The sequence below is a fragment of the Oncorhynchus tshawytscha genome, linkage group LG13, assembly GCF_018296145.1.
Source record: "Oncorhynchus tshawytscha isolate Ot180627B linkage group LG13, Otsh_v2.0, whole genome shotgun sequence".
NCBI classification, from domain to species: Eukaryota; Metazoa; Chordata; class Actinopteri; order Salmoniformes; family Salmonidae; genus Oncorhynchus; species Oncorhynchus tshawytscha.
The window spans coordinates 85,738,051-85,748,037 of NC_056441.1; positions in this window are offsets into that span (position 1 = coordinate 85,738,051).

Sequence of the window (9,987 nt, forward strand, 5' to 3'; positions counted from 1 at the left end):
GGAGGGGAGGAGGAGAGGAGGGGAGAGGAGGAAAGAGGGAGAGGAGGAGAGGGGTGGAGGAGGAAAGGAGGGAGAGGAGGAGGAAGGGAGAGGAGGAAAGGAGGGAGAGAGGAAGAGAGGGAGAGGAAAGGAGGGAGAGGAGGAAGAGAGGGAGAGGAGGGAGGAGGGAGAGGAGGAGAGAGGGAGAGGAGGAAAGAGGAGGAGGAAGAGAGGAGAGGGGAGGAAAGGAGGAGAGGAGGAAGAGAGGGAGGAGGAAAGGAGGGAGAGGAGGAAAGAGAGGAGAGGAGGAAGAGAGGGAGAGGAGGAAGAGAGGGAGAGGAGGAGGAGGGAGAGGGAGAGAGGGAGAGGAGGAAAGGAGGGAGAGGAGGAAAGGAGAGGAGAGGATGAAAGGAGGGAGAGGAGGAAGAGAGGGAGAGGAGGAAAGGAGGGAGAGGAGGAAGAGAGGGAGAGGAGGAAGAGAGGGAGAGGAGGAAAGGAAGGAGAGGAGGAAGGAGGGAGAGGAGAGGAGGAAAGGAGAAAGGAGGGAGAGGAGGAAGAGGGGAGAGGAAAGGAGGAGAGGAGGAAGAGAGGGGAGGAGGAAAGGAGGGAGAGGAGGAAAGGAGGGAGAGGAGGAAGAGAGGGGAGAGGAGGAAAGGAGGTAGAGGAGGAAGAGAGGGAGAGGAAAGGAGGGAGATGAGGAAGAGAGGGAGAGGAGGCAGAGAGGAGAGGAGGAAAGGAAGGGAGAGGAGGTAGAGAGGGAGAGGAAAGCAGGGAGAGGAGGAAGAGAGGGAGAGGAGGCAGAGAGGGAGAGGAGGAAAGGAGGGAGAGGAGGAAGAGAGGGAGAGGAGGAAAGGAGGGAGAGGAGGAAAGGAGGGGAGGAGAAAAGGAGGGAGAGGATGAAAGGAGGGAGAGGAGGAAATGAGGGAGAGGAGAAGAGAGGGAGAGGAGGAGGAGAGGAGAGGAGGAAAGGAGGGAGAGGAGGAAGAGAGGGAGAGGAGGAAAGGAGGGAGATGAGGAAAGGAGGTAGAGGAGGAAGAGAGGGAGAGGAAAGGAGGGAGAGGAGGAAGAGAGGGAGAGGAGGAAGGAGGGAGAGGAGGAAAGGAGGGAGAGGAGGAAGCGGGAGAGGAGGTAAGGAGGAAGAGGAGGAAGAGAGGGATAGGAGGAAAGGAGGGAGAGGAGGGAGAGGAGGGAGAGGAGGATAGGAGGAAGAGGAGGAAAGGAGATAGAGGAGGAAGAGAGGGAGAGGAAAGGAGGGAGAGGAGGAAGAGGGAGAGGAGGCAGAGAGGGAGAGGAGGAAAGGAAGGAGAGGAGGTAGAGAGGAGAGAGGAAAGCAGGGAGGAGGAAGAAAGAGGGAGAGGAGGCAGAGAGGGAGAGGAGGAGAGAGGGAGAGGAGGAAAGGAGGGAGAGGAGGAAGAGAGGGAGAGGAGGAAAGGAGGGAGAGGAGGAAAGGAGGGGGAGGAGAAAAGGAGGGAGAGGATGAAAGGAGGGAGAGGAGGAAATGAGGGAGAGGATGAAGAGAGGGAGAGGAGGAGGAGAGTGAGAGGAGGAAAGGAGGGAGAGGAGGAAGAGAGGGAGAGGAGGAAAGGAGGTAGATGAGGAAAGGAGGTAGAGGAGGAAGAGAGGGAGAGGAAAGGAGGGAGAGGAGGAAGAGAGGGAGAGGAGGAAGGGAGGGAGAGGAGGAAAGGAGGGAGAGGAGGAAGAGCGGGAGAGGAGGTAAGGAGGGAGAGGAGGAAGAGAGGGATAGGAGGAAAGGAGGGAGAGGATGGAGAGAGGGAGAGGAGGAAAGGAGGTAGAGGACGAAAGGAGATAGAGGAGGCAGAGAGAGAGAGGAGGAAAGGAGGGAGAGGAGGTAGAGAGGGAGAGCAAAGCAGGGAGAGGAGGAAGAGAGGGAGAGGAGGAAGAGAGGGAGAGGAGAAAAGGAGGGAGAGGAGGAAGAGAGGGAGAGGAGGAAAGGAGGGAGAGGAGGGAGAGAGGGAGAGGAGGATAGGAGGTAGAGGAGGAAAGGAGATAGAGGAGGAAGAGAGGGAGAGGAAAGCAGGGAGAGGTGGAAGCGAGGGAGAGGAGGAAGGGAAGGAGAGGAGGAAAGAGAGGGAGAGGAGGAAAGGAAGGAGAGGAGGGAGAGAGGGAGAGGAGGAAAGGAGGGAGAGGAACACATACAAGAGAACCAAACTGAAATACCAAATCCTTTGAGCAGAAAGCATCGGTCTCTGTGATGCATGATGGGATAGAGTCCCACTGACGGTTTGAGACAAAGTAAAACACAGACCAGCATTGTGTTGTGTAGGCCGGCTACAGAAACAGGATGAAACTATGACAATATGAAGTATTCAGTTCATAGGCCTCTGCTTGTCTTCTGTAAAGCCATATGATTTCCCCTAACCCCATACAGCATACTTCCATCCAGGCTGGTTCAACTAATCCATATGATTTCCCCTAACCCCACACAGCATACTTCCATCCAGGCTGGTTCAACTAATCCATATGATTTCCCCTAACCCCACACAGCATACTTCCATCCAGGCTGGTTCAACTAATCCATATGATTTCCCCTAACCCCACACAGCATACTTCCATCCAGGCTGGTTCAACTAATCCATATGATTTCCCCTAACCCCACACAGCATACTTCCATCCAGGCTGGTTCAACTAAGCCATATGATTTCATCCTCCCCAGTAGTGTGCATTGTGTTGTTTTGATGGTCTCAGTTTGTGTCATTACAAGTTGTGATTGATCATCTGTACAGCTCATTTGTGGTGGGAGAACCATTGCACCATCTCTGTCAATTGTTTACATGCCTTTTCCACGATGTCAGTGTTGCTGTAATCATTGTCTTTATATAATCACAATAGAAAGGACATCTCTCTCTCGATCTCTCTCTCTCTCTCTCTGTCTCTCTCCCTCTCTCTCTCTGTCTCTGTCTCTCTCTCTCTCTCTCCCTCTCTCTCTCTCTCTCTCTCTCTCTCTCTCTCTCCCTCTCTCAATTCAATTCAATTCAATTCAAGGGCTTTATTGGCATGGGAAACATATGTTGACATTGCCAAAGCAAGTGAGGTAGATAATATATAAAGTGAAATAAACAATAAAAATTAACAGTAGACATCACACATACAGAAGTTTCAAAACAATAGAGACATTACAAATGGAATCTCTCTCTCTCTCTCTCTGTCTCTCTCTCTCTCTCTGTCTCTCTCTCTCTCTCTTTCTCTCTCTCTCTCTCTCTCTCTCTCTCTCTCTCTCTCTCTCTCTCTCTCGCTCTCTTCAATTAATTCAAGGGCTTTATTGGCATGGGAAACATATGTTAACATTGCCAAGTGTTAACAACTTTACGTTGCCCTTTTCTTGTGGCAACAGGTCACAAATCTTGCTGCTGTAATGGCACACTATGGTATTTCACCCAGTAGAGATGAGAGAATTGGGTTTGTTTTCGAGTTCTTTGTGGATCTGTGTAATCAGAGGGAAATATGTCTCTCTAATATGGTCATACATTGGTCAGGAGGTTAGGAAGTGCAGCTCAGTTTCCACCTCATTTTGTGGGCAGTGCCTGTCTTCTCTTGAGAGCCATGTCTGCCTACGGTGGCCTTTCTCAATAGCAAGGCTATGCTCACTGAGTCTCTCTCTCTCTCTCTCTCTAGTCTACAAGTGTTAAAATCCAGCTTGTCTTACAATTGTATTCTATCCAAGAGTGGCACTTTAATGATGACGTTTAAAACGCTTGTTAAAACTGTGGCGGAGGAGAAAGACTGGAGTGATCTTTAAGCTGAGCAGTCATATTGATTTTCTCTCCTGTAGAAAATAGCCTTAGTGACATTCAGGGACATGAACACGCTCTGCCATTTGGGGACCAGAGAATACCTGTACATTTTTTTCTGATTAAGGAGGAGAGAGAGAGAGAGCAGGGAGAGAACAGGTGACAGACTAAAATAAAGCAGTGTATTGTGTTCCTCCCTAATGGACAGTGAGGAGAGATGTGTTCAGGTTGGTGTGAGGAGTTTAGCCCAGTGATTGTAGTCCTTGGCAATGGATGCCGTATCACCTGACCTTTATGCCCCAGAGGCCTGTCAATGTGTGAGTGTGTGTGTCTCTGTGTAAGTGTGTAATTGTGTGTGTGTGTGTGCACAATTGTGTAACTGTACATGTGTGTTTGTGCATTGTTCAGAGACTGTGTTTTAAACACAGCAAAGAGCTCCGGACTGACGTCACTGACCTTCACATGAAGGAAAAGTCAAAGTCCAAAGCTAATCCATGTGATGTGTGTGTGTGTGTGTGCGTGCGTGCGCGTGCATGTGTGCGTGTGTGTGTGTGTGTGTGTGTGTGTGTGTGTGTGTGTGTGTGTTAGTGTGTGTGTGTGTGTTAGTGTGTGTGTGTGTGTGTGTGTGTGCGTGCGTGCGTGTGTGTGTGTGTGTACACAGGTTTGTGCATTTGGACACCTTCCGCTCTTTCCTCTTATCACAGTTTCCCATCTTTGATTAGTTTGACTAAATCAGACCCATGTCTATCACTGTTACATAAACCTGGTTGTGGCTGCAGGCTGTACTACTGAGCATTTCATAGCACATCACCACTATGACACCCATATGACATCACTATGAGATCACTATGGCATTACTATGACATCACTATGGCATCACTATGCCATCATTATGAGATCACTATGGCATTACTATGACATCCCTATGACATCACTATGCCATCACTATGGCATTACTATGACATCACTATGACAGGAATCAACTCAGTTCAGTGGAAGTGTTGTGACTAGTCTCCCATGCAGCTTGTAAACACTAAAATTCACCCCACTCCAAGAATCACAGGTAGAACCAGATGCTTTCATTTTTAAACCTTGGACACACTACAATTCTCTGTGACATCAGAGTGATCCAATTAAGAGTCTACATCTGTACCGTGGGACAGAGACTCATAAGAGGAATACACTGAATTGCGGACATTGAGATGACAGAGAAAATGTTGATCCGTTCGGAGGTTTATTATAAAGTAAATAATCAACAGCTGTGGACATTGAGATGACAGAGAAAATGTTGATCCGTTCGGAGGTTTATTATAAAGTCAATAATCAACAGAGCTGTGGACATTGAGATGACAGAGAAAATGTTGATCCGTTCGGAGGTTTATTATAAAGTCAATAATCAACAGAGCTGTGGACATTGAGATGACAGAGAAAATGTTGATCCGTTCGGAGGTTTATTATAAAGTCAATAATCAACAGAGCTGTGGACATTGAGATGACAGAGAAAATGTTGATCCGTTCGGAGGTTTATTATAAAGTCAATAATCAACAGAGCTGTGGACATTGAGATGACAGAGAAAATGTTGATCCGTTCGGAGGTTTATTATAAAGTCAATAATCAACAGAGCTGTGGACATTGAGATGACAGAGAAAATGTTGATCCGTTCGGAGGTTTATTATAAAGTCAGTAATCAACAGAGCTGTGGACATTGAGATGACAGAGAAAATGTTGATCCGTTCGGAGGTTTATTATAAAGTCAGTAATCAACAGAGCTGTGGACATTGAGATGACAGAGAAAATGTTGATCCGTTCGGAGGTTTATTATAAAGTCAATAATCAACAGAGCTGTGGACATTGAGATGACAGAGAAAATGTTGATCCGTTCGGAGGTTTATTATAAAGTCAATAATCAACAGAGCTGTGGACATTGAGATGACAGAGAAAATGTTGATCCGTTCGGAGGAGGTTTATTATAAAGTCAATAATCAACAGAGCTGTGGACATTGAGATGACAGAGAAAATGACATTGATCCGTTCCAGAGGTTTATTATAAAGTCAATAATCAACAGAGCTGTGGACATTGAGATGACAGAGAAAATGTTGATCCGTTCGGAGGTTTATTATAAAGTCAATAATCAACAGAGCTGTGGACATTGAGATGACAGAGAAAATGTTGATCCGTTCGGAGGTTTATTATAAAGTCAATAATCAACAGAGCTGTGGACATTGAGATGACAGAGAAAATGTTGATCCGTTCGGAGGTTTATTATAAAGTCAATAATCAACAGAGCTGTGGACATTGAGATGACAGAGAAAATGTTGATCCGTTCGGAGGTTTATTATAAAGTCAATAATCAACAGCTGTGGACATTGAGATGACAGAGAAAATGTTGATCCGTTCGGAGGTTTATTATAAAGTCAATAATCAACAGAGCTGTGGACATTGAGATGACAGAGAAAATGTTGATCCGTTCGGAGGTTTATTATAAAGTCAGTAATCAACAGAGCTGATGACATGTAAAACATGTTGTTTCTGTGCACAACACTATATATTCCACGTTCACTAGTTTACAACATGGTTCTAAAGGGCATCCAGTCAAATGAAGTTCAATGACAGCCAGAGTTCCAAGTCCCATAATCCAAACCAAGCAGTGGGTCATGTCCAGGGGTCATGTCCAGGTCTGCAGTGAGTTATATTGAGGCCTGAACCACCTGTCAACCCCAATCTCTTTTAAATAATATTTACGGATAGCCAGAGGCACACTCCAACAATCAGACATCATTTACAAACAAAGCATGTGTTTCATGAGTCCACCAGACAAGAAAAAGTAGGGATGACCAGGGATGTTATTTTGATACGTGTGTGAATTAGACAATTGTATTGTACTGCTAATCATTCAAAATGTAATAAGTACATGTTGTTGTCATGGAAAATATATAGAGTAAAAAGTACATCATTTTTTTTAGGAATGTAGAGAATTAAAAGTAAAAGTTGTCAAAAATAGAAATAGTAAAGTAAAGTACAAATACCACAAAAAACAACTTACAGTTTCTTATAATCTCTCACACACTAAAAGTGGTACTTGAGGAACTCTCAGGGAAACCATTAACTTTTTTTAACCAGGCAAGTCAGTTAAGAACAAATTCTTATTTTCAATGACGGTCTAGGAACAGTGGGTTAACTGCCTGTTCAGGGGCAGAACAACAGATTAGTACCTTGTCAGCTCGGGGATTTGAACTTGCAACCCTCCGGTTACTAGTCCAACGCTCTAACCACTAGGCTACCCTGTCGCCCCAACTCATGTTCCTAATCTTCAGACCAAGTCTGCAAATCTGCAAACACATCATCTGCTTTACTCTCAGTTTGCAAATGTAAAACACTAAACACAGTTTTCTACGTTAGACACATGATTCAAAACTAACAGAAGGGGAGGATGGAAAACACCTCCATTCAAAAGCCAGGACTCATTAAGATTACCTACACCCAGGAGGACACGTGTGAAAACACATAGCTCATTTCTTTACTTAGAAATCAGAGCTTGATCACTATAAATTGGCTTCAGGTTGGCTTTCTTGGTTTGGACAACAATGGAGGCCAATTTTGGAGACTTAGAGGAAGGGAGGTGAGAGTAAGAAGAGGGAGGAGGACAAGGAAGAGGACAAGGAAGAGGACAAGGAAGAGGACAAGGAAGAGGACAAGGAAGAGGACAAGGAAGAGGACAAGGAAGAGGACAAGGAAGAGGACAAGGAAGAGGACAAGGGACAAGGAGGACAAGGAGGACAAGGAAGAGGACAAGGAAGAGGACAAGGAGGAGGACAAGGAGGACAAGGAAGAGGACAGGAGGAAGAGGACAAGGAGGAGGACAATGGGGAGGACAAGGAAGAGGACAAGGAGGACAAGGAAGAGGACAAGGAGGAGGACAAGGAAGAGGACGAGGAGGACAAGGAAGAGGACAAGGAGGACAAGGAAGAGGACAAGGAGGAGGACAAGGAAGAGGACAAGGAAGAGGACGAGGAGGAGGACAAGGAAGAGGACAAGGAAGAGGACAAGGAGGAGGACAAGGAAGAGGACGAGGAGGACAAGGAAGAGGACAAGGAGGAGGACAAGGAGGGGACAATGGGGAGGAGGACAAGGGGGACAAGGAGGACAATGGGGACAAGGAGGAGGACAAGGAGGAGGACAAGGGGGACAAGGAGGAGGACAAGGAGGAGGACATGGGGACAAGGAGGAGGACAAGGAGGGGACAGAAGGACAAGGACAAGGAGGAGGACAAGGGGAGGACAAGGAGGAGGACAAGGAGGACAAGGAGGGACAAGGAGGAGGACAAGGGGGACAAGGAGGAGGACAAGGAGGAGGGGGGACAAGGGGGACAAGGAGGAGGACAAGGGAGGAGGACAAGGGGGGACAAGGAGGAGGACAAGGAGGAGGACAAGGAGGAGGACAAGGGGGACAAGGAGGAGGACAAGGAGGAGGACAAGGAGGAGGACAAGGAGGAGGACAAAGGAGGAGGACAAGGAGGACAAGGAGGAGGACAAGGAGGAGGACAAGGAGGAGGACAAGGAGGAGGACAAGGAGGAGGACAAGGAGGACAAGGAGGAGGACAAGGAGGACAAGGGAGGACAGGAGGACAAGGAGGACAAGGAGGAGGACAAGGAGGAGGACAAGGAGGAGGACAAGGAGGAGGACAAGGAGGAGGACAAGGGGAGGACAAGGAGGAGGACAAGGAAGGAGGAGGACAAGGAGGAGGACAAGGAGGAGGACAAGGAGGAGGACAAGGAGGAGGACAAGGAGGAGGACAAGGAGGAGGACAAGGGGAGGACAAGGAGGAGGACAAGGAAGAGGACAAGGAGGAGGACAAGGAGGAGGACAAGGAGGAAGAGGACAAGGAAGAGGACAAGGAGGAGGACAAGGAAGAGGACAAGGAGGAGGACAAGGAGGAGGAAGCCTATTTGTTTATCTTCTACTGTATGTGTTTGGTCTGTTACTGTTCATCCCGAAATCTGAATGAAAATACAATGTTTTGAGAAAGAAATACATTTTACCCCCCACCCCCCTTGCATTTCTGTTTATAGTGTAAATATATACTAAATATACATACATACTGTATATATTTGTGCACATACATGTATGTGTGAGTGCTATGACAAACTGCCGTGGACTCCACTGGACATGCAAAAGACAAGATATAGTAGTAGTGTTTTACATTTGTCACATCCGTGTGTCGTTGGCGTGTATAAGAGATAATCATTTGATGGTTTGTGTGTATAGTTTTGATGCAAAAACACAATTTTTGAGAAGAGTTAAAGTAGTTTTCAATTAAGTGTTTGTTTTTGCAAGAGATGCGTGACGTTTTGCATGTTGTGTGTTTTGGAGTTTTGTGTAGTCTAGAGAGAAGGAGCCATAGCTTCAGAAATCATGTGTAAGCAATTGTCAAAAACTGTAAATAGTACTTTAATGTATTTTTACTTAAGTACTTTACAACGCTGAGTTTAGTGAATAACTGCAGCGTCTTTCTTGTTGTCACAAAGGGGCTGGTAGATACAGTATACAGAGATGTTATGATTAATACGATAATGATTTAACCCCTTGTTCTTATCTTAAGAGTCAGTATGACCTTTGACCTCTCTATAATTTTGAATAATCACCCCCAACTAACCAGGGATTGCAGTAAACTGTCAGTAACCAGTCCTCTGGAGAAAAAGCCGACCAAGCTATAGGTCATGCTAGAAACGAGGATAAACTGTTTTGGCTATCAGACGTTTTAAAGAATAACAAAATCAATGCCTGGGACAAATGAGAGGTCAGAGCTGGGATTGTTTAGACTGCCATGGTAAATACTTGCTCATGAGAACAGCATGAATATAGGGAGAGTCTCATATAAATAGTTGGTCATGAGAACATGAATACAGGGAATGTCATATAAAGTGGAGGACAAATGATGATGCCTATGTCATTTGACCTGTCTGTCAATGTTCCCCATGTCACCTCCCCCAAGGCTCACTGAGGAAAGAGATGTGACAACTCAGAAGGTGGTAGGAAGTAAGATATCTAAACTCAGAAGGTGGTAGGAAGTAAGATATCTAAAATCAGAAGGTGGTAGGAAGTAAGATATCTAAACTCAGAAGGTGGTAGGAAGTAAGATATCTAAACTCAGAAGGTGGTAGGAAGTAAGATATCTAAACTCAGAAGGTGGTAGGAATTAAGATATCTAAACTCAGAAGGTGGTAGGAAGTAAGATATCTAAACTCAGAAGGTGGTAG